The sequence below is a fragment of the Antechinus flavipes genome, chromosome 3 (assembly GCF_016432865.1).
Source record: "Antechinus flavipes isolate AdamAnt ecotype Samford, QLD, Australia chromosome 3, AdamAnt_v2, whole genome shotgun sequence".
In the NCBI taxonomy this organism is placed as follows: domain Eukaryota; kingdom Metazoa; phylum Chordata; class Mammalia; order Dasyuromorphia; family Dasyuridae; genus Antechinus; species Antechinus flavipes.
The window spans coordinates 571,406,089-571,432,449 of NC_067400.1; the positions used below are offsets into that span (position 1 = coordinate 571,406,089).

Sequence of the window (26,361 nt, forward strand, 5' to 3'; positions counted from 1 at the left end):
TTGATGAGGAAACTAAGGTCTAGAGAGGCAATTTGTCTAAAGAGGCACAGCTATAAAATGACTGAATGAGGATTTGAATCCAAGTCTTCTAAATGCAAATTAATTTTTTTTCCAATTCTTTCCATGATATCGAGCTGTCTCTCCATTGATAAATAAATAAGCAAATGAAAAACATTTTTGACTAGAATACTGAGAACTAGAAACTGATAAAAAGGAAAAACTGTCTAGATTTAGACTCAGAGTGAGTGTTTTGATTCAGAGCCAAGTTTTCTAGTTTGTACTTCTGATTATGGACAAGTCATTTAACTTCTCTGGGCCTTAGTTTTCTCATTTGTAAAATGAGATTCAACTCATTGACCTCTTAGGTCTCTTCCAATTCAGAAATATTTTTAGATGACTTCAACAAGGACATCAAAGTAAGCCACTGAATTTTTAATTTCTTCATGTTAATTGTTAAACCAAAATTAGCACAAGAAGCTTCAGAAGCTTCAGAAGTACACAGTCATCTGTGAACAAAAAACCATACACTAACTATCTCTTCCCTTTAGTCCTGGCTTATTGCTTTTTAAAGTTAAATAATTTATCAAAAGTTCAGTGGCTGAAGATCTACAGAATTGTTGTGCTGACCTATGGAAACTGGACCATGCCAGTACCATGCAGGTAAATGAATCACTTTCTTTTGAATTATATTGGGAAGATTCTGAAGATCACTAGGAAGGATAAGATATTGGACACTGAGGTCCTTTCTTGAACTGAACTCTTCACATTATGGTCAGAAGTGATACAATTATTCTCTCAAGATCTCTTTGAAGAACTTTGGAAATGATTACATGACATTGATGGCAAAGGACTGACCAGCATAGTGTGCCCACATCAAAGATGTGCTCTCCAAGCAAAGCAAAATTTCAGTAGCTCAAAAGAAATGTGAGATGCACAAATTTAGAGACATCTCCATCCCAAATATATATATGGACCATTTGTGCCTTATCTGTGGTAGAGCCTTCCAAGCTTTTATTGGTCTCTTCAGAGCAGTCAGGTATACTGTAACTTGAGTCTAACATAGTAATGTAATTTTGATCCACTTAGAGAACAAAGAACAACAACCAACCATTTTGTACTTATATGTGTATGTGTTTCCCCGTTACAACATTATTTATTTGAGGGGAGAAGTGGTTCTATTTTTTTGTCCTTATATCACAGCTCTCCACATGCACAATAAAGTCTTCAACACCCACATAGTGGGTGTTTAATAAATGCTTGTTAATCGACTGAAGTCACTGATGTGTTTAAATAAAATTGTATTTTATTGATCATACCAGTAATTTTATACATTTGAAAAAATAACAGTGCACATATATGCAAGACATATGATTTATTCATTCTTTGGAAGACATGTTTGCTGATTTATTATACCAAGTCATTTAATGAGATAGTGATTTTTTTTCTGCTGGAGAGGTGAATTGAATGATCAGATAGATTTAGATCCCATGCTTGTCATTGTTCCCATGGCAAAGAAATGTTAAAATCTCTTATCCTTATTTCTTTGCTCTGAGGTCACACAAAGCAGCTGAAGGCTCCTCTAGGAGCTTTACTAAGTTGTTCTCAACCCATCTTTGTTAGGCAGAATGGGTCCAGAATGGGTCCTAGGAAAGATGTTTGCCACTAAACTGTACACCTGGGAGAGCAGCTATATTTCAAACATTTGCTTTCAGGATCACTAGGAGAGATCTTACTGATCTACCCTCTCCTTTCACTCAGTTCTTTTATTACTGAATTATGCCAGAGAGTCAAGCTTTTGCTCTGCCCTGTCTTCAAACCCAGTGCACAGAGACCATCAATGAGAACTCAGCCCCCTTGATACTTTAACAAAAAGGATTTTTTTGGTAAGGTATAGGTCAGACTAGACAACCTCTAACATGCCTTTTGATTATTTTGATTATGTGATTAGATTCTAACACTTGATTTCTTAGAACTGAGCATTGTCACTAGTAATAGACAACTGCCTGTAAACTTATGGACAATTTCCCGTAAATATTTTTTTGACAATTTATTTTCTTTGTATGCCAGTCCTTAGGCTATACTATATCACATAGTTCCCACTTCCCATTTTTACTTGCTTCTTTCTCTAACCTTTCCAGGACCACGCTCTGAAAAGCAGGCCCTTTAGAACTTTTCATTGATTTCCTTGAAAGTTGATCCCTCATCCAAAGTCACATCGTATCAGTGTCAGCAGCAGCATCAATAGCTGCCTGTATCCTCCGAGCTTCCCGGATCCCAGATTTGATTGCTGTATCGATCCAGCCATGGGGCATACAAGTGTGCTCACCAGCAAAGTGAATGTTTCCTTCAGGTTCAGAGAGTGTTTCTAAATAGTCAACAAACTGGTAAGGGGTGAACTCGGCAAATGCACCCAGGGTGAATGGGTCTAGGGACCAGCGTTTTACCACAGATGTCTCACACAAATCCTGGAGCTCCTTTTTAGACCTCTGATGGATAGTTGCCAAATCACCCAGCACCAGATCCACCAATTTCTTATCTTTTACACCCAGGAAAAAGATGGAGTCATCATCCACAGTATAGGAAGCCAAAAGGACACTTACGTTGCCAGAGAAATTATGGTTAGGGTAGTAGATAAATCTAGTGGGCAGGTCTGTGATGGATGCCCCACCTTTGATGCCATCTTGTTCCCAAAAGTTTTCCCTGAAGACCAGGGCCACCTTGGTAGCACTGAGGTAATGAACAGAACGGAGGGCTTCTTGCTTGGCCAAGGAAAGTGGTGGTTCAAACTGGATGAGGCGTGTGGCCCTGGTTGATGAAGAGATTATGGCAAAGTCACCTGTGATGGTGGACTGGCCTGAGGAGGGTCCTCTGCTCTGGTAGGTAATCTTGACCTTAGGCCCAACCATTTCTACCTTCTCCACTGTTGTCCTCAGTGAGACAGTGCCAGGTTTCAAGGTGTGGTAGAGGGCATTGGGGAGCTGATCAAAGCCACCAGTGATTTCATCAAAGCTGTCTCAAAAGAAGAAAAGGAGAAGGGACAGGGATAGTGAAAGACTCTCTAGAGAAACAAAGGATATGGCCACCTATGGGGAGATCCTAGGGGTCCCTTAATGTTCCTAATTTGCCTGGCATAGAGCCTAAAATACTGTTAGCATCAGTATGTTTCTTGATTTGAAGCATTGCTCTAGGAAGACTTGAATTTTAAAATACAAATAAACTCAGAGAAAGAAAAACCTGTTAACTGATTAGATTAGGTATCCTTAATCTGGGATCCATACACTTTATGTAAAAATATTTTGAGAGCCATATTTCAATATACTCGATGTTCTTTGCAATCAAATGTCTTTTGTGCATTTAAAACTATTATTCTTAGAAGAGGCATAACTAGGCTTTCCCATACCAGAAAAGATTAAATACTCTTGGATCAGAGGTTTTCCTGTAACAGGAGAGGAGGGAGTGAACTTGGTGTACTGGCAAGAGATGCAGATATAGGATAGCTGAAAGGAGAATCTCCACCATTTCCCTGCCCTAATTCTGGAATATTGAAGCAGTGGAAAGGGTACTGACTTTGGAGTCCAAGACTTGTGCTCAAATACATTCTCTGCTGACTGCTATCGATGTAACCTTGTGAAGGTTACTTAATCCCTGAGCCCCAATTTCTTCATCTATAAGATCAGGAGGCATGACTCAGCCTCTCAGATCTCTTCCAGCTCTAAATCTTATGAACCTTTTATCTCTGATCTCAGAAGTTTCAAGGGGAAGCCAGCTTGAAAAAGCTGTGTGACAATTCTTATATGAGCCTATGTCACCATTGGCCTGAACTACCTCAAAAGCTTCTTAAATTTTTTCCATCCTTTACTCTTTCCAGATAAGTGGCACAGTGGAGAGAGTGCTGAGCCTAGTGTCAGGGACATTCCTCTTCATGAGTTGAAATCAGGTCTTAGACACTGACCGGGCTATGTGATTCAGGACAAGTCACTTAACTCTCTTTGCCTCATATGTAAAATAAGTGGGAGAAGGAAATGACAAATCACTCCATAAACTTTGCTCAAAAAACTCTAAAAGGGTCATGAAGAGTTGGACACGACTGAATAAGTACGACTCCTCTTTCTCTTTTTTGGCCACTTTTCATACTATTGACAGAATGTTTTTGTATGTGTGCCAAGATCTGAACATGCCATTCTTTTTACTTTAGGGTCCCTTACCCTGTTAGACCTCACTCTGGCATTCAAAGCTAGCCATAACTTGGCACAATTTTAATTGTTATGTCCCCTACCAACATCATCCTCTAATACTTAGTGCCTGTGAAGAAGGGGAATAATTGCCCACCATGAATAAGGCCATCAAGATATCTATGTTGCTAAGAATACTCCTGGTTCTTTTCAGATTTATCTCAGTGCTTTGCAGCTTAGTTTTTTCACTCCTTCTTTACACATATTGTGCTCTAGACCAACAGGACAATCCTCTACCTCTACCAATATCTATCCCCTTTCCACTACTATCTCCTTACTCCTGCTGTCTCCATGCCTGGAATATTCTCCCTCCCTTTCCTTCTCATACCTATCCCTTGATTTAAAATGCCATCCCCTACATAAAGCTTTCCACATTTTTCCGATTGTATAATGACATTTCTTTTAGACCTCTATTCTGCTTTGTTTAAGCAGATGCCTTTATACACAATTTTCTATTGTTATTATTGCCCCTCAAGATCTGTTGACTTCTTGGAAGAAGCTGTATCGGATGTGTGGAGAGATAGAATCTCTCTCTCTTTTTTTTTTTACTTCTCAGATTTGTTGCAAAAATCAAATGGGATAATATTTTGTAAAACACTTAGCACAGTCTGGCACATAGTAGGCATTTCCAGGCTGGGGATGAAAATATAGTAGAATATAACAGTGGAAAAGTAGCAGATATATTTGAAAGCAGAATTATCCTGAGCCTATCTGGCTCCTGTCATGGTAGCAATGGTATCCCATATCTTATCTACCCACATGAATTTCATGTTCATGTTCTACTCACCCATCTGTTTGGAAGGAGGTAATTTCAACTCTCAGGGAGTGCAAAAGAGATTTGTAGTAGCCTGAATCTTCATTCATGATATCTCCAATCATCTGAACAGCTCCCCTGCTCAACTGCCCCTCCTTTAGAAGGTAGGTCTGGGTTAAGAGCAGAGGGAGTAGAGGAGATAGAGGAAATGGGAGAAAAGAGGCACAACAAGGGAAAAGATATAGAAGTGGGCTGAACTAGGTGGAGAATTCCCCATCTTCTTTCCCATTTCCCACAACTCTTACCTTGGTAGAGAAGGAATCATATGTAGACAACAAGTGACTACAGTTATGATGTCCCAATTTTTCCACCACCTAGAAGGAAAAGGTGTTATGGATTAGTGAAGGAGTGGCCATGACACCTGGGATTTATTACAGCCATTGGCTTGAACACCTCCTCTCTGCACTTTTCTTTCCAAAGAAAAGAGGGCATGGCAGGGTTGGATGGGAAGGAAGCGATGGCAGATGGAGGAAGTAGCTGGAGGATCTGAATTAGTGATAAGGAAAAGTAGAAGGGATGAAACAGGACTAGTTCTAGTTATACATCAAGACAGAGAATTCAGGGTCATAGCCATTTGTCATATGACCTAAAAATTTAGCAAAGGCCTACTTTCTAAAGACCTTATAGAAATAGATGCTCTTTGGCTTGAGTAACTTATTTCAAGAGGGGATAATCACAGAAAAAGGTTAGGAGCCCTGGAGTGGGTGGGCATGAGATATATAACACCCACATGAACCCAAGCACCCAGATATCCTGGAGATGAAGCCTGATGGGAAAACAGAAATGAGCAGAGTTAGGTTATGGTTGGTCAGACTGGCTGGCTTCCCCAGAAAACTAGCATCTGATTGACCGGTGTGGGATTAGGAGGTGGCTGAATGAGTGGTCTGTCATTCACCTTACTTATTGCTTCTTTGAAGAGTGTATTGGGCATCTTGCCTGACTCTTCAGGTTTCACAGAGTAGCCCAAGATGTCGGGGTTGGCCAGCACATCTGAAGTTCTATGTCGCTGGCCTTTGATATAATACCAGGTATTGTTATTGGACTGGATAAAGGTGTTCAGTTTCAGACCAAGCTTCTCCACATAGAATCGGACCAGCCTGGGACACAAAAAGAAGAGAACCCCCAGAAGGAACACTAATTACAGTCACTTCCTGTGGCTCAACCATAGTAGAGATTTCCCCAGAAAGCAATTTCAAAACTACCACTTCTTGCCCCATCCAAAGAGCTCTGAAAAATATATTCTTTTTGAATTCTAACCTCTGCTTTCTCCTGTTGTCATTTTGGCCAATTTCACCTTGATTTTGGCTTCAGAGAAAGCTAGTTGCTGATCTTTCTTGAAAGTTAAGCACCTAAGGTAAAATAGTTGCTGACTTTTCTAGAAAGTTAAATACCTTAGTGGTAAAGTTTGGGCCTGGACTTAGAAGACCTGAGTTCAATTCCCACCCCTCCCTCAAATATTTATGAGTATGACTAATATGGGCAGGCCACTTTTCCTCTGTCTGTCTCAGTTTTCTCATCTATGTGAAATAGGAATAATAATAGCATCTATCTTACAAAGTTGTTGTAAAGATCAAATGAGATAATATTGATAAAGTGCTTGGCAAAAGCCTGGAACAAAATAAGTGCTATATAAACATTTATTCTCTTCTTAAATTGATTGTTGGAAATTCTGTGACCCTTTAGAGAAAAGAGGCCTTTTGGATGGCGTGAAAACTCATTGTGGTTCAGAATGATTTCTTTTTTCTTCTAGAAGTCTAATTTAAGGAAATATACTATACACTCATAACTTTTTGGAGGTGGAAAGAACTTTAGATATCATTTTATCCAATCTTCTTCATTGTACAGATGAGGAAACTGAGACCCAGAAAAGGGAAGGGATGACACAAGGCCACACAACAAGCTAGTGGCTTGGGACTTTGAACCCATGCCTTCTATCTGTCTAGAGTTCTTTCCTTTCCCTATGCTATGTGGTTGATTGGAATGGATTCACTGGGTAAGTGGGGGGGGGGGAGAGATAAGAAGAGGTGAAGGGAGGGTAGGAAGCTATAGTTTCTATTAATAGTTTGAGCAGAAAGGGAAAAGAAAATACTTGGAATAAGTTATATTAGAGAATGGTGTCAGAAATCATAAGATACTAACAATAATAACTAACTATAATAATAACAACAACAAACTTTAAGGGTTGCTAAGCACTGCAAACATTCTCTCTTTAGATCATAGATTTAGAGCTGGAAGCGCTGAAATTAGAGACTATTTAGTGCACACCCTTCATGATATAGTTAAAAGAAACTAAAAAGAACTAGGTTTCCAATTCAGCCAGTCTAATTATAAACAGAAGAGCCTTCTCTATTATATTTTGCAGGTAGTAACTCTCCTTGGTTCTGAAAACTTTTAGACTAGATTTGTATCCAACATCTTTCATTAACTAATTCCCTCAGTAAACTTTAGCAAGTCATTTCCCTTCTTGAAATTTTAGTATTCTCACCCATAAATGAGGGAAAAGAGGATTGTTCATTATCTCTAAGGTCCTCCCTTCCAGCTCTGATGTTCAAAGATTTCAAGTATAACTTGTATTTATATATTACCTGAATTTTTACCAAGGATTTTTCTCACAATATTCTTGTGAGATAGATGGATATTTTAACAATCATTTACTAAATACCGGCTATGTGCCACTAGCTCCTGCTATTATTCCCATTTTATAGCTGAGTAACCTGAGATAGATAAAGTGACTTGCCCAGGGTGACACAAGTAGAAAGTGTCTGAGGCCAGCATTCAATGAATATTATCTCTAGGTCAAAGATTGTGCTACAGTGTGACACATAGCTGTCTAATGTTCAGAAAACCATAGCTCAGAGAGGCTAAGTATCTAGTTCAAAGTCACAAAGTCAGTAAACTGGCAAAGTTGGGACTAGGACCCCGATCTTCTTATTCTTTCCCCAACTAAACCAAGCTACTAGGAAGAATGTTTTCCCTCCATGTTGTGGGATTACAATCTCAAACCTCCCTTTTCTGGTTTCTTTTCCAGTTTTCTATATCACCATCACTCCCGTTGCTACCCTCACTTCCTCTGTGTCTGATTCTTCTTTTTCTCACCCCTCTTCCTTGTCCCTTCTTTCTCTTTTATTTCGTCACCACTTTCCTCCAGGACTCCCTGGCTCTTTTCTGATCTTCAGATGCATTGCTCTGTTCAACTTACTTTCAAAACCAAATTTGGACCACCAGGTATAACTTGCCTTCTGGGCAGATACTGGTGGCAACCCTTTGCAAGCAGGGATAGCCTTGGTCCGATATATAAAGGACACCATGGTATTTTGCAATGTCTCTGTCATTAAATTGGTTTTGGAACCTTTGGTATTATGACATCTCTGAACTAATCTTCTCCTTCATCAGATAGGTACATTAATCTCTTTTTCAACTATTTCCTCAAGAGTATTTGTAGGACTGTGGAAAGTTCATTACTGGGAACAAATGTCTACATTGAACCCTGTCATCTTTATTATATTCAGTCCATACCCTAGTCCTTTACCTCAGGTCTTACCTGTGTTGGGTTGGCAACCTCATAGGACCCAGGTCGATGTACCAGTCATTCTTTGGGCTCCGAAATGTTGTCACTCTTCCCCCAATTTTGTCATTGGCTTCTAAGACTGTTACCTAGATTCAGGAAGAGTGACTCCTTAAGACAAGAGTTTACCCATAGCATACCCTCTCATCCTTCCATTCTCCCCAACTTGAGATAAAGGTATGCCATCATGATGGAACAACAGTGTTATAGGGAGGAAGAAACTCTTCTGTATCCAAACAATCCTATTTGGAAGTACATAAGAATGGAAAGAGAAAGCCCAGAAAGAGGGACTATTTCCTTTGGCCCTCATTCCCTTAATGTCAGCATAAACTAACCTAATCAGTTATATAACAAGTATTTATTAAGTGCCTATTATATGTGCTTGTCATTGGGGAGATAAACATTAAATAGATATTCTCTGCCCTTAAGGAGTGTATTTTTTATTAGAATTATAGAATGTGGTTAGATATGATATAGGAAAAAGCATTGTTTTGGAAATCATGGGATTTGGGCTCAAGCTCTGATTTTACACTGATTTAGACAATTTTCATTTGGGGGCCTCAATTGCCCCATTTGACAGGCAGGAAGATCCTGACCTTGAAATATGAAGTTGAAGATGAGAAGTTTCACTAATGAAAGACTTTGGTTGATTAGCAGTAATCTACAGATTCAAGATGGTAGTGGTAAGTTTGGTTTAGGGTAAACATTGGGGGAAGATCTAGGGGATGGTAGGTGATGATATGTGTTAGAAATCAGAGAAAAAACTGATTTCAAAACTTTCCATTATAAGGAGAAATTCGAGTATTTATGTCTTTCTACTTAGATCTTTTTCCCCTCTGCTCATAAAACTCTTACCCAAGGACTGTCTTCTCCAGGAAGTCATCCTTTACCACAAAAATCAAACCACTGCTCTTCTGTACAGAAACTTAGAGTTGTAAGGGAAATTAGAAGCCATCCAATCTAACCCCATGCCCCAGATCTTACTGTCTGATAATTGTTCTTTTGCATGCAAGAATTTACAGTTTTCAAAGTGTTCTCAAATTTACCACAATGAGAATATTTGGGGGACACAAGGTATAAACTTTTCAAAAAAAGAAAGCTGGAACTTCTTTGTCTCCTGAAACTGAGTTCTCTGACGGTAGAAAACAGGTCTGCTCCTTCACTTTCTTCCTCAGATCACATTTTCTCTCCCAGAGAGATTTTGAGTTTGCTTCTTGTTCTGTTTTCTTCAGACTGTTTCCTGAGAGCAGGGCTTAGGCCATTTCTGATTTTTCTCTTCTCAGATATGTGAGGTCTGAGTCTCAGAAGAGTTAAGTATTTTCCCTAATGTTGGGGACCACATAAAGTGTGAAACCTAGAAAGCCTGTAAAGGATTAAAAAGGGTATTTGCACAGGAAAGTGGTTTGGTTCTCACAGTTCCTGCAGCTGTGTGTCACAGCACACTTTTAGAAATTAAGAGAGTGTTTGGTTCTTACAGCTTCTATAGCTGTGTATTATAGAGTTAAGAAGTTACAAATCAGCCTTTACTGTTATTTTATTTTCTAAGTTAAGCTAGCAGACAAGTTAGAGCTACTATGACCCTGGCAATCAGAGATAAGTGTCTGGAGGTCATAAAATATAGTTCTAGATATAGGTGTTGCTTGCAAAGGAATGTATGCTTTTCTTCAATCTATAATAATCTTGCTATGCTTAGAAAACATATATATTCTATACAGAGAATGGAATAAATCAGAAATATTCACTGATATAGAGTTGCCTCTCGTTTTGTTCTATCATTCATGTCTTCTCACATGACAAGACCTATTCTGTTGGTCAAAATTAGATTTCAGCCACCACTAACAAGTGACCCCTAACATCCTGAGGTCACACAGCAAGAGCTGGGAATAAAAACTCCTGTTTTTAATTCCTTGAGACTGTGGTCCTGTATTGTTGGTTCTTTTTTTTTTCAATGAACCTTGTCTCCACTATAGACTTGTGTGTGGGCTTGGAGATGAGAAAAAAGGATTTTGGGGGTGGGGGAGGCAGAGAGCTAGAGACAGAGACAGAGAAACAGAGAGAAAAAGAAAGAGAAGTGCTCAAAAACAATAAGAGAAGAATCAAATCCTGGCCCTGGTCTGGGGAGAAAATAGAGCATGCCTTTGGAAAGTAAGGGGAAGATCCTGGTACTGCTCTCAGGGAGCTTATAGTTTGGAGAGGGGAGCAAAAGAAAGAAAAGTCTTTATTCCAACTCCATAGCTAGGACTGTATTCTTTCTTTGGCTGCCATGTCACACTATTGGAGCTTATCTATTTAGCGAGTCAAGGCCAGTCCTGGGGAAACTCACAGTCTGACTGAGAGTAGATAGTTGATAACTGTTTGTGGATGGATATTTGCTTCCTTACCTTATGTCCAGCATCCTGAAGCATCTTAGCTGCCACCAATCCAGACATCCCAGCTCCTACCACCAGGATATGCTTCTTAGAGTCAGAGGTACCAAGTCCCTCCTGGGCAGTTTTCAGAATAGCTTCATATTCAGGGTCCTGGAAGCACTGAAGAAGATCAGAATAGCCATGGCAACTAGAAATGGCCAGGATGAAGGCAAAGGTCAGGATACCTGTGGACAAAATGTTCACGTCCTGAAGATATAAAGCAGCAGAAAGGCCAGGGCCAGGACATTCCCTTCCCACAACTTAGCTCGCCCTGGGCTAGGCTCCTCATTTTTTATTGAGGTCAAAATGAAATGGAAATATTTCTTGACTTTGAATCATGATTGAATTTGAATACTGCTTCTAAATCAAAGTTTCTCTATCTATAGAATGGGGATTATAATAACTGAAAATGATATAGAGCTTTATATATATATACTATAGAATTTGATCCTCATAATCATCCTGTGAGGGATGAGTTATGAGTATTCCTATTTTATAAAGGAGCCAACTGAATTGAAGAGAAATTAAACAATTGGTCCAGAGTCACATAACCAATCAATGTCTGAAGAAAAATGTAAACTCATGTGTCTATGATTCTAAGTCCTTTCCCCAGATCTAAGCTCCTGAGCTATCTTAATGCACTAACCCTTTCAGGACTCCCTACATAGTACTTTAAAATTCGAAGATCTTCTTTCATTTCCATCTCACAGCAACCCTGTAAAATATGAGCTATTATTATCCCCATTTTCTCCATGAGGAAACTAAAGTAGGGATGTAATTAATTTTGGACCCCTATTCTATTAAAATAATTATTAATCAATTTGATAGAATCATATTAAAGTTCTGTATATAAAGTCTCAAAGCTGTGAGCTCAGATTCTAAATTCATTTGCTTAACTATAGGAAATTAACTATAGGCCCTCCTTTTGCCTTGTGATGGTGTGGTGATTAAGCCCATTTTGGCAGAGGTAACAGCTAAATGGAAAGTCCTCCAAAATATTTTTGTACCTTCAAACCAATAACTTGTCCAACAGGAGCAGATGACTTTAAGGTCTCTGATTGTGATAGCTTGAACCATTTTCTCTCGCCCAAATTAAGGAGAAGCCCATCCATCTGATGTGAAGCTATTTCTTGCTTCACCCAACTTATGACCCTGCTGACATATTACTTATTTTTAGCTTACATGTCATATATCAATTAATGGAACTATTCTGTATTTGGTTTAGCTGTTCTGGAATGATTGGATACCTAACCTTAATAGAGTCCTGGAAAGAAGAGGCACTCCAGATTATGAATAAGATCTAAGGTCCACTTCATTAGAGAGAATCATGGACACTTTAATAAAGTTCCATTGACTCAAACTTCTGCCTCAGTCTCTTTTATTGTAGGTAAGACAATTTTAATTCCCATACAAGGTTCAGAACAGTTAATGTGATTTGCTCAAGGTCTCATAGTTCAAATATGTCAAAGGGTGGGTTTGAACCCACATTTCTCTGGCCATTGATCCTGCACTCTATCTACTGCCCCCACAAGATGTTGAGTGTAGAATTTGTTCAGGGACGACTATGACATCTGGTATGAGGGCTGCAGAGCCCTTTTCATTACTATTTTCTACCTTTGGTGTCTATCTGATCCAACTAACTCTTACCTGTGGCTCCAAGAAGCTACAGTATGCACAGTATCTACACCCTGGTAAACCATTTCAACAGATGACTAAACCTGGCTGAGGATAACTGGGGGGTCTGAAACCCATCAGTGAGTTAGAGAAGTGTCTACCTGAAGCAAATAAAGATGCTCCCTGGTAGAATGGGCACATGAGAATAACTTGTCTCCATGGCTAGGAAAGAAACTGAAGCAGGTACTTTGGAGTGTTTAGAACTTGGTTAGACAATGCAGATGCAATGGTTACCCACTGCTTCCTGAGTCATCATCAGTCAAATTGACTCTGTCTAGCCACTGGACTGTGATGACTCTGGAAGAGAGAGTAAGGATGATGACTTCATACAACTTTACCTCACTTAAATACAATTTATGTACTAATCAAAAAATATCACCCATTCCATTTTACTATTTTTACCTATCATCTCAAAGTGATAAACAAATGATAAAGCAGCAGGTGTAAATATGTTTGAAGCTGTAATTATAGGATCATCTTCTCACTGGAAGCAGCAGTAGGATTTGACAATCTCTTGGTGTCTGAGCATCTTTTTAAGAACCACACTGCTTACCTCATGATGCTTGAAAAGGAGCCCTAAAAATTGTCTGCTTATCCAACTCTAGTCTGATTCCCATGGCAGACCAGGGGATATCACCCAGAAGTCAAAACATAAAATACATACAAAAATTTCCTCAAAAATGATTCCACTCATCATTGGTATATGAAATGTGCACATACTTATAAATAAACAAAGCAACAGATGACTAAAGCTGGCTGAGGATAACTGGGAGGTTATCCTAGGAAAGAAACTGAAGCAGGTACTTTGGAGTGTTTAGAACTTGGTTAGACAATGCAGATGCAATGGTCACCCACTGCTTCCTGAGTCATCATCAGTCAAATTGACTCTGTCTAGCCACAGGACTGTGATGACTCTGAAAGAGAGAGTAGTAGACTTGAAAGATGAACAGCTCTTGTGAGAAAATTCAACTGGTAATACATTCTAATAGCAGCCCTGAGTGAAAAAAGGTTGGCAAATGAAGGCCAGCTTGCTGAAGTCAAAATTGAATATATGTTTTTGGAGTGGCCACAGGGAAGGGGAACACCATGAAACTAGGGTAGGTTTTGCAATCAAAGTTAATATGGTTGAATACAATTATAGTAATTATTCCATAGGCTTTCTTTACATGGAAATATATTGCTTTATATTTTGAATCTTCTCTTATGTTCAGCTATGCACATGGCAATGTTTTCTTTTTTCTTTTTTAAATTTAAAATAAATAAATTTAAAAACTACTCTAGTCAGCAAGCTTCTATGCTTGTTGTGAATGAACAATAGGCTTATGATAATGTGATTGTCACTTGCAGGTAAATGCTATGCCACTATCATCAGTGTCTATACTCCCACCATGATAAATTCTAATGAGATCAAAGAAACATTTTATGAAAGATCTGGATATTCTCATCATCAATGTGCCAAAAGAAGATAAGCTTATAATTCTGGGTGATTTTAATAATAGAATAAGCTGAAACTACCAGCTATGGCAGGGAGTACTTGGGAGCAATGGAGTCAAGAAAGGAATAGTCATGTTTATTTACTATTGAAAACTTGTGTGTCTTATGACCTTCTCAGCACCAACACACCTAAATGTAATAAAACTTCTTGGATGAACCCTTTTAGCAAACATTGGCATTTAAAAGACTATATCTTTGTAAGAAGAGACAGACAGGATATGAGAGTGATGAAAGCAATGTATAGCACAGTGTGCTGGACTATCACAGACTTATCCTCTCCAAGATAAGTCTTTGCATTCAACAAAAGCAAAGATCCCAAGGCAAAATGATTACCAGAAGACTTAATGTCAACAGGTGAGACCTCTTCTTGGAATGGGAACAGTTTGTTACCAACTTGGTGAGAAAGTTGAGAAAACACAGTTGGCAATAGTGGAGCAGGAAAGGAATGGATATTTGCACATCTGGGTCAGAATACTCAAAAACATCAAAACTGGTCTGATGAAAATGATGGAGAAATTCAGACACTGTTAAATTAAAAAAAAAAAAACAAAAAAAACAAGAATTCCACAGAATTTACCATCCGATTAAAGTAGAAGAAGTGTGGGTGCATTATTTTTTGTTCGCAAATAATTGTGCAGTCGGTGTAGTCTCTGAAGCTGAGATGCAACAAAGTATGGATCAATTCTCTGCTGCTTGTACTAATTTTACTCTAACAATTAATACAAGAAAACACAGGTACTTGATCAGCCAGCACCACAAAATTCATATGTAACATCCGCTGTAACAAAGGAAGAAATCTTGAATACTGTGGATAAATTCACTTACATTAGTTGTGTACTTTCTAAGGATGCACACATTGATAATGAGGTATATGCATGCATTGCCAGGGCAAGCATCGATGTCTAGGAGATTTTGAAGGGAAGTCGAATGAGAAGATTGTTGTTGCTATTATTTGTCCTTTGTTCTCAAAAAAAAAAAAAAATCATGACATCAGGGAGGTGATGCCATAACATGCAAGTGAATAGGAGTTAAGTGAAGGAGGTCTGTGCAAAGTCACCAACATCACTTTATCCTTTAGAACCATCTGGGTCCAGGGGCAAGGTAAAGATAAGGATATTTGGAGATGCCTTTGGATTTACTGGGAGATCTTGCCTTTCTAAGCTGAGATCTTTAATAGGTCTTAGTGTGACTAAAGCAATGGCCAATCAGTAATTATAGTTATTTGCATGAAGGCAAAGTAATTTTTGATGCTTATCAAAGATTCTACTGCTTAGCAATGCAAGAAACTTTTAAGAGATTTGTTAAATTGCAACTTCTCTAAAAATGATTATTTCTACCAAGGTCTCCATCTGTCTTCAGCAAATTATTTAATATTTAAGTGCATAATGGTCTCCTTGTTTGAGAAATATAATAACAAATATGAATCTATATGTATATATATGTGTGTGTGCTGGTGAAACTTGCTATTGAGATGAAATCTCTTGGGGCTGTAACTAATATTATTTTGAGTTTTGAATTTGGATATGATTGCCAGATAGATCATTAAGTCAGTAACCTAACACTTGAGGAAAATGCTCTTAGTTACTCAAAGGGATGCCTTTCTGAACTGTTACAGGTAGATATCTGGACAATTGCTGAAAGGACAACCTTGGCCTCTGCTTAAGATGGGATCCATCTGACTCATTTTCTCAATTGTGTTTTTTTGAATAAACCCACATGATTATTCCTGAGTTTGGCTATGAGACAGAATTGTTACTGCATGGTTGGTTGTCAGACAGCTAAGGATGCTTTATCCTGTCATGTATATGCTCTCAAGCTGAGGCCTGAAGAATCAATTTTGTGTCTCTGCTTTTTCTTCTTATAACAAATTTCTGTACTCAGAGAAAGTGGTCAGTAGAAGCCACAAGCACAATACAAGTTTGTAGATGATATCTTGATCTATAGCCCAGCCCTAGAAGCTTCTCTGGCAACTGCCATAAAAAAAAACCTTTAATTTTCTGGCTTCCTAGGGCAGAGTTTCTTTGTCTGAAGGCTCAATTTACCTAAATCTATTAAGTATTTGGCTCATGAATTAACTCCCACCTTCCTTTTGCTCACTGTTGTGAAGAAGCAATCTTATTAGGCCCTTGAAAGCTAAACTGACTCCACCTTAACCCTACCTAAAGCCTTTTACTCTGTATATTGATGAATGTAGAGAGCTGAAACTCCAAAAAGGTGTGCTTGAATCAGACAACTGAGTGCTTAAGGCTAATTACCTATTCGATGTGAGACAATGACTCTATTAGCATATGTTTGGATAAATGGCTCTTCTCACTGTGGGTGCTTGCTGAATGTTTGATGTTAAGATAATCAGAGGCAAGGATTAGAGGGGGAGGGAGATAGACAGAGTCACTTGGAGGCAACAGGAGGAGGAGAGAGACTGGTGACTCAGGGCTCCAGAATCCAGGAGAGATCTTTGGCAAGCCTCGTGGCAGTTTACCTGCTTCTTTTACTTCTTCCCCTAAAGAACAAGGACTTTAATTTATCCTGACTCTGGCTGACCCTGAAGCCCTCTAGGGAACTAGCCTGCACTCTACAGATGAAAGGTAGGGCCAGGTCCTAAGGGTCTTGACTCAGTCCCTGGGACCCAATTTCAGGCTCTTTGTTTATTTTTCAAAGAAACTTGGTGTCTTTGGGGTGATCCTCCTGCCTTAAAGCAGTAACTGCTATAGCCATTCAATTGAGGAAGTCTCTAGGCTCACCCTAGGCCAGCCATTGGAGATTCTAACCTTCTACTAGGTTCAGAGCATTTTTACTTATACCAGAGCTTTAGAATTGGGGAAAGGAATGAGAATGAATATCTATAGTGTTTCTGAATATGCCTTTCATGCTTTGCATGCTCATGAGGACTATATGGAAAAAAGGGAATTTATTTATTTTGATAGCCAAACACTCCCCTACTAAGTATATAGGGGAACAATTACTACAAGCTGTTTTTGAACTTAGAGAGGTTTCTGTTACATTTTGTAAAGGACAATAGAAGAGAGATTCACTTCAGGTCAAGGGAAACAGACTTGCAGATTCAGCTGTCCATGCTGCTGCTGCCTGTTTGCTCCTGACCATGGCACCTTTAATTTCCCAACTCTTGACTTTTACACTTCTTTATGGCTTCCAGGCAAGTAAACTCTGAAAGGGCTATTAAATCCCACATTCCTGAATCCTATCTGGAAGAGGAGTACTTAGTGCAGGATTGGCAGATGGATTTTGCTCATATGCCCCCTGGCAAGGGCTTCAAACTGTTTTTGGGTTTTGTTAATACCTGTACTAATTGGGTAAAAGTCTTCCCTTGTTAGACTGAAAAGGCTCTAGAATTTTTATTAAAGGAGATCATACTTACTTAAGACCACACTGTTCCATCCTTTACCCCTATGCCTTTGAAAAAACAAAAGCAAGAATTTGGGGGAAATGTTTTTTGGTATTTATTCTAGGAAAAGCTATCTGAATGAGAGACATTCATGATAGCCTCATCTCCTCCCCTTCTCTCCCCTTTCTCTGATTGGAGTTCTTGGGGTTCTCTAATAACCCCCATACTAACTCCACTTTGTTTATTCTTTTTTTTTGCTCATATTTAGTCCTTGCATTTTAAATCTATTTGTGAGAGTTGTTTCTTCCAGACTCCAAACCATGAAATTCCAACAACTTGATCAACCTGAAATCATCTGATACCTGATTCTGACACTCGGCACCCCTCTACTTTGCTGCTGATGCTACCTACAAGTAATTTGTCTCCCCTCCACAGTTTGGACCCCATTAGGCAGGGCCAGCTCTATGTCCCTCATCAGCCTGAATCAGCTCCAGAAGATGAGACCTTTGTCCCTTTATCCTAAATGAATCTGGGCTAGACCGCTTAAGGTAGAAATGATGGGATAATGGCCCTGAGTCCACCTGGCCTTGATAGTACTGTAGTTCCACAGGTAATACTGGCTGCCAGAAACCAATCTGTTGATCTGTGATGACAGGGTTTTCAAGACAAATAGTGGGAATTGGCAGAAGCAGGGTCTCTTATTCCTACTCATTGCTTTAAGCAATTATGCCATCATCCACTTGCTTATGCACTTAATCACTAGAATAGTTCAAGATTTCTTAGCTAAAATGGTTCCTGAAAGCTTCTACTGATATGCAGGTGTTGGTTCTAAATGGTAGAAGGTGGATTACAGTTGATACTGAAGAGAGGGATAAGCCTGAAGGCTGAGATAGCAAGGATGTCCTGGTGGAAGAAATTAATCAGGATTGATGATCCCTATTCTCAGAGGGCCATAGGACAGAAAAAGTCAGACCTTAGTTCTAAGCTTCAGGAAGTTATGTGATCCAAGAGAAAGTAGGCAGCATTGATGACCACTGGTCAATGGTTACTTCCTTTTCAGTCCATACAATGAATTCGTCTTTTTGCTATATAATTCACTCCCTATTTTCCGCCATGTGCCACCGCCATTCTGGACTGCTCAGCCGGTGTGTTTGGACCTCTCCTTGCAAGGATCAAATAAATGCTTTTTCTGTTTGTATCTGAAGATGCCTCCACGTAGTCATCTTGGGTAAGGGGGTCTAGCATCCATCCCACACATAAAGAAATTGCTACTTCCTTTTCTCTGTTCAGTTAATAATATCTAAAAAATCATGTGTAACTCTCACAAGATGACAATTAACTAATGAATTCTTAAGCCTAATGAATAGGGAGACTTTAACATAAAGGTTATGAAATTTCTCCAGGATCATTTAACATACTAGGAAGGGAGCAAGGAAAGAGACCTGGCTTCCTGCTCTGGCCATTGTTAGAAATCATTCACACTGACAATTTTCCATTTATGTTTCACCTATTTCTTAGTAGGTGAATCTTAAATCTATAATATTTGAAAATGAATTCTTATGGGGAATTCTTAAGCCTATAACATTTGAAAATGAATTCTACCATGAGGTAGAGATAGGAGAATAAAATGTAAGATTTTTCTGTCCAGATAAAGAGACTCAAAAGCAGGAAATTGAGAAAAGGAGGTCTTGTATCTTTGGGTATATCTAACTCCAAATTCTCATTAAGCAACTTCTAGAGTGCAGAGCTGGAAGAGATTGTAGAGATTAGATAATTTGACTCCTCTCCTTTTATAGATAGGGAAACTGAGGATCAGAGAGTGGAAGAGTATTTTCCACTGTCAAAGTGGGTCAGCAACAGAAACAGATCTAGATTCCAGGGCTCAGTCCAGTGTTTGTTGTAGTATACCACACTCTCTATCCTTTATAGCTCTTTTCCTGATCCCTCTGACCTTACCCCTAACTTCTAACTCGTAACCTCCATGTCCCACCTAGAAGCACCCCAATCCAGCATTTTCTATGGATGCATAGGAACCAGCTTATTCTTAGGAACTGCTAAAAATGAGTTTGTAAACTCTGATCAGGTCAGTTTCCAGACTGTTCTGTTTGCATAGAATGATGAGAGGCTGAAACTTAATTAAGTTTTATCCAGCCTCCATTGTCTCAATGATGTGAGGACAAAAGTCTTAAACAAATCATCCTCTTTGAGACTAAGTTAGCATCTTTAAAGATGGTCACATCAACCTTTGAGACACACTTAACAGGAACTTAGTTTTCCCAAACTATCTACGGAACAGTCTCAACATCTGAATAGATCATTGTTACTTCCTACATCCTACCCCAACCCCAACTCCTCTGTCTCCCCTGAGCTATAAAATGTCGGGTTCTCCCAAAAGCAAAGCATTCATTCAGTATGACTGCCTTGTCTAGTCATATTTGAGTAGGTGTACTATTCGTGTAAAATAAAATAACAAACCTTTGTAACCTGTGATAGAGGCCTGTGACATAAGTGCTTTATTTCAGTTGGACTATTATGCTCTCTCAAATCTATTTACTATAATCTCATATCTTTTCATTACCACTTCATAATGGTACCATATCTCTTTTGGAATCTGTCACAGGAACAGAAAAATTAAAATGCGTGGTCATCCCATTATGTTTTAGGTCTAACTTGCAGTGGAGGTCCCTGAAAACCCAAATATCTCATGGGTTATTAAAATGCACTGGTAACTTTTTGATAATATTTAAATTAGGGGACATTCTGACATATGTCTTATCTTTTTCTGAGGATGTTGTGTGTAAAATGCTTATCCCACTTTTCTTTGGGATGCTAGAGTATTGGTTATAGCTGAGAATGGGACTTTTTTATGACACAGGCATCCATCACAAATTACAAAATTTTTCTAAGTTAGCACTTTTTTGGTGGTTTTTTTTTTGGTAGCATATGAAGTGCTTTGGAATAGAAAAGATAAGTTTGTTAGATGTTTTTAATTTGATTAGTTGCAAATTGCCTGAAAATGATTATTTCAAAAATATTACTTCTATCATCTGTCTTCAGCAAATCATCCTGTCATTATTTAACATTTATTTAGTGCATATCCGTTGTTTAATCAACGTGATCTACAGCTTTCTTAAATGCCTAAAGCAAGATTAATCTGAGAGTATTGGCTATATAAATGATTGTGGATTCTTTTGCTATATAACATATGTTATAAGAAACCTATTCTGTTTTCTAGCCTTGTAAGTCACCAAGAATATGTAAAAGGTCAGTGGTTGGGAAAATGGTCATTGGTTTCATAAATTGAATACATTAATGCTAAATAATTAAAACAAAACCTCTAATTTTTCTACACGATTTTGACTGTGTTCTATAAGCCCTTTACTCTCTGCATTGCAAGGGGAAAATGAGATTGATATTGATATTTTTGCTATGATCATCTTGCAAGTTATATTTTTCCTTTCCCTGCAAGTTCATTTCCTTTTTGTCATGTATGTGAAAAGAAAACAAGGCACAGGAGTGTCTGCCCCCTATCATATCTCATCTTCAATATCAGCCTTGATTAGGTTATGCATTTGCAAGCCTGTTTTTGTTGTTGTTGTTGTTGTTGTTGTTGTTTGTTTGTTTGTTTGTTTGTATTTTTAGATCTGAATTGACTTGAAGCCTCTGATGTGGAACTTGGCTATTTGAGAAAAAATTTCTTGGGACCATAACTATAATTTATATATATTATTTTGAATCAAGGTGTCAGTGAAGGACCATTAATGGACCATATGATGGACAATTTAATAGTTAACATGCCATTCCAGAGAAATTCCACAAAACTTCTCAGAAGGTACAGATAAATGTTTGCATCTGAGTTAGAAGGACAGCTTTTAAGCTCTCCTTATGGTGGAATTCTGGGAAGATGGTGAAGTAGGATGGTAAATTTCAAGTTCTCCTGATTTCCCCCACAAATACAATAAATTTGCATATTAGGATGAATGTAGACTCCTGAAAAATCAAGAAGACTTAGGGTAGAACAGGGATACTCCTGAAACAATCCAAGAATATTTGAAGAAAGATCCAGGACTTAGGTTAACCTGTGTGAAGTGCAATCACTTCCTGGATAGCTCCTCAAAAACACTAAGAGGGGAGCCCTGGAGCAAGCTGGGTGTGGCTGGAGCCTCAGCAATAAACATAAAAATTTTCACCTCTCCAACTGCTTGTGGAATCTGGGTGTGAGTCTGGGAAGATTGAGGAAATCTCAGATGATTAGGAATGCCAGCTGGCTATGCTTCACGATGTGGCTCTGGGTGAGAAGAAACCAGCACACCCATGAGTGCAAAGGTACTGGAACAAGGAAGCTAATGACTTCGGGCACTTGCAGGAGGGTGGAACTCTTGATTTGGGGTTCTTGGCAGAGGGAACAGCTGAAATGAAGCCAGAGACACCATCTCCCACCCCAAGATTAGAGGTGCTTACACTAATCTTTTATTTTAAAAAAATGAACAGGAAAATAAGAAAGAACCCCACCATAGAAACATACTATGGGAACAGGGGAGACCAGGGTTCATTTTCAGGGGAGAACACTGAAATACAAAAAAAACCCTTCTACCTCAAAGAGTACAAATGGCTTCTTGCCCAGAGAGAATTTATAGAACTCAAAAAAGAATTTTAAAAATTAAATGAGAGACATAGAGAAAAAAATAAAAACCATCCAAGAAAAACAAGATTATAACAGTTAACCAACTAGAAAAGGAGAGACAGAGTCTCAAAGATGAAAATAATTCTTTGAAAATTAGAATTGGTGATTTTTCTTGTGCAACAAGATAACTGTATAAATATGTATACATATATTGTATTTAACATATACTTTAACATATTTAACATATATGGGACTACCTGCCATCTAGGGAAGAGGATGGAGGGAAGGAGGGAAAAAGTTGAAACAGAAGTTTTTGCAAGGGTCAATGTTGAAAAATTACCCATGTGTATGTTTTGTATATAAAAAGCCATAATACAAAAAAATGTTTAAAAATTAGATTTGGGCAAGGGGAAGCCAGTGAACCTATGACAGACCAAGAAATAACAAAACAGATTATAAAAATAGAACAGAAAGTAAAACATCTTATATGGAAAATGACAAATTTGGAGAACAGATCAAGAAGAGAAAATATAAAGATAATTTGACAGCCTGAAAGTTGTGATCAAAAAAGGGGCTTGGACACAATAATGCAAGAAATAATGCAAGAAAATTGTCCTGAAATTACAGAATTTGAGGGGAAAATAAAAATAGAAAAAATCCACCTCACCATCAATCACCACCTCAATGAGATCCTTTGTGGAAAACACATAGGAACATTATTGCCAAATTTTGAAACCCGAGAAAATTTTGCAAGAAACAAGAAAAAAAAATTCAAATATGCTGTAGCTACAATTGGAATTGTACAGGACTTATCAGTAGCCATAATAAAAGACTGCAGGTCCTGGAATCATATTTACCAACAATCAAAAGAACTAGGTCTACAGCCAAAAATATCATATCCAGCAAAATTATCTATAATATTGAATGAGAAAAAATGAATTTCAGATTTTCAGGACTTTCTATCAACCAAACTCAAACTTAATAGAAATTTTAACATTTAAGAGCCAATATCAAAGATCAATTTCAAGGAACTCAATGTAGACAAATTGTTTATTTCATGGGAAATGAATGCCATATGTTTAAGATTGATATCAACAATATAACAGCTTAAAAGAAAGATTGGGACACAGATAAGGTAAAAATAGTAATTTTGTCATACAAATGAAGAATAGACACAGAGACGTTAGAGGAAAGGGAGAAGAGCTCCTAATTTGAAAACCTATTCATATCAAGAATGAGTTAAATAGACAACACTACATATATACTATGAAAGGTATAGCACCCTTCAAAATCTATAAAGAAATAAGAGAGGAGGAATGGGTAGGACAAGGAAGCAAAGGAGAAGGAAGAAGACAAGGGATCATGAGTGGGGGAAGGTTAAATAATGGCAAGGCAAGTTAGGAGCAAAATTAAAGCAAAAGGTCAGCAGGAATAAGAAAGATATGTGTGTGTCTATATGTGGATATATATGTGTGTGTGTGTGTGTGTGTATATCTACATATATATATCTTTTCTTAACTATAGCCTGCTTGGGGATGGAGAAATGAAAGGGGGAAAAATAAAGTAAAAAAGGTATATAGCAGAGAACAAAAGAACAATGTGCAAGGAAGTAAAGATGGACACTCATGAATATAATTTCGTCTACTAATGTAGCCATATATAATGTAGTATAATATACTTTCTTGAATTGGTATTTGTTGTTATATATTGTGAATCTTCCCTGCTAGTCTGTTGGGCACATGACAATGCTCTCTTTTGTTTTCTCTCATTTTGTTCTGTGTTTCTTTTCTGTTTTTCTTTTTTTTCTTATTCTCTTTCTTCAAATAAAATAAAATTGGAAAAAAAATTTAAAGAAAAAATAATGTTCCCCTAAAAGCAAATTGTTCATTCAATACGACTACTTTGTCTAATTGTATTTGTTTGAGCCCATGAGCTATTCACATAAAATGAAATAGCAAACCTTTTTAACCTGTAGTGGTTGCCTATTATATAAATTCTTTGTATCAAATGAACTATGAAGCTCTCTCAAATCTATTTCATATTATCAATTCTAGTACCTTTTTTTTTTTTTTTGTACTACTACTTCACTATGACCTTATCTATAACTCCCCTAACCTAGGACTCTAAATTTGCTTTGTTAATCCTTATAATCCCCTTTCCTTGATTCCATGTCCTTTAGGTCAATCACTGTTCCCTATGATTTTCAAGCCCAATCTATTCCAAATTTCTCTGTCCTCTTGATCTAGCCATTCCCTTGTTCCCCAATGTCCTGTTTTATCCCCTTATTCCCTCAGTTCTATTCTGATAGTCCCATTCTTTGTTAACAGTCCCTCCCCAGTTTCCCATTCTCTGCCATGCCATCTGAACCATCACTTACCCCACATCTTCATGACACCACAAGCATGCCAGGATGTGAGATTTGTTGGTGCGAATTCTTATAAGGCTTTAGACCCACTTCAGCTTTTTTTTTTTTTCCCTGCCCATTAATGTCTCAGCCAACCAACCCTCAGGTCTTGCTTACCCAGGAGCTCCACAGTTCCACTTTCCCTAGCCAAACAACTCCACCCTTTCTCCAATGCCCAAAGCTCTACTGATGGGTGTGGTTGCCCCACTTGACTCTTTTTCATCTCAGGCTTCCTTTTAATGTCTATATTGCACCAAGGAAAGTGCCAGACTTTCCATGAAAAGTATTTCACTGTCCTCTTCTTTCTTCTAGGCCCGGGGCTGACTGCCTAGGAGAGGACTGCAAGAATCTCTGGGGTATCCAGGAACCTATTCCCAGAAGAATCTTTAACAAAGCCAGGAAAAAATACTTCTTCTAAGGGCGCTCTCTGTCCCCTTAAGACTGTCATTATTCCTTCATACCTGCTTTACCTGTTATTCATAATTGTGCAGAATGGTCATTGTCTTTTAGAAGATCTAGGATATTTCAGAGAGGAGAAAGACTCTGTCCCTTTTCCTTTTAGTTGATTTTGGCATTCTTCTCCTAGTATTGACATAGCCCTTATACTTGTCTTCCATTTTAGGCTAGTAGTGAATGGGCTGATAGGGGACTTTTACCCCTTCCTCCTGAACCCTAAGAATTCCTCTGTAGCACTCATGTTGGTAGGTTACCTGGGAATAGGGTTAGCCCATTCTTAAGCCAAAGACCAATCCTTCTTTATCTAGGCCCCAGTGGCAGTCTGGGGACAGGAAACTAGTGGAGTTCTGAAAAAGATATGAGCCTAGGGTCAGCTAGATGGCATAATGGATAGAATACCAGCCTTAAAGTCTGGAGAGTCCAAGTTCAAATCTGGCCTTAGACAATTAATACTTACTAGCTATGTAACCCTGGGAAACCCATTTAACCCCAATTGCCTCTCTCCTTCCCCTACACACACACACACACACACACACACAAAGAATATTAGTCTAGAGAGGACAGGGAGAAGGAAAGGATCAGAAACTTAAATATGTAATTGGAAGTGAGAATGGACACGTAGTGGGGCATCCACTATAAGCAGGAAGGCCAGAAGGCGGCAGATACCATATGGGACAGACTACGAAGAAATAGTCAGAAGAATGATTGTTGAACAATTGTTGTGGATTAGAGTCCAAGGACTTACCATTCCCAAAGTTAGCAAGTTCCCAAAACATATTTATACAAAGAATGAGTGCATAATTGACTGTCACTCTTATTATTTCATTGTACCCCAATCCTGTAAGACAAAGATCAGGCACAAGGAGAGGCTTCCTGGGGAATGGTCAGTAATAGCTATTCTCATACTTGCCAGGGAGTTGCTTCCACTGTTGGGCAGGCCTAATTTTTTAAAATTTAAAATTAAATTGATACCCTTTCCTTTAGTTCTTTCACCATCCCCTATGACCTCAAACCCAAATCCAGACAATCCATAAAATTAAACTAAAATAAAAAATATGAAATAAGAAAAAAAATAGAAAAAGAAAGAAATGCAAAAAAAGGAAAAACAAAATAAAACATTGTTACATATGCAGCAGAATGTCAGGGAGGATTCAAAATATATAACAAATTTCCATTTCAACAAAGCAGATGTAATAATAGAAGACATTTTATTCATGACTGTTCATCTTTTCTTTGCTTCCTTGTAGGTTGTTATTTTGTTCTCTGTTGAGCATTTTTTATTTCATTTTTTTTTTACCCTTTCATCCCTTTGTCTCCCCCAAACAGGCTACAGTTAAGCAAGGATAT

General features: G+C 38.2%; 1 pseudogene; it reads right to left on the reverse strand.

The window, feature by feature from the left end:
• Positions 1 to 1,281: 1,281 nt before the first annotated feature.
• Positions 1,282 to 24,765, reverse strand: LOC127555561 (L-amino-acid oxidase-like; annotated as a pseudogene).
• Positions 24,766 to 26,361: the final 1,596 nt, after the last annotated feature.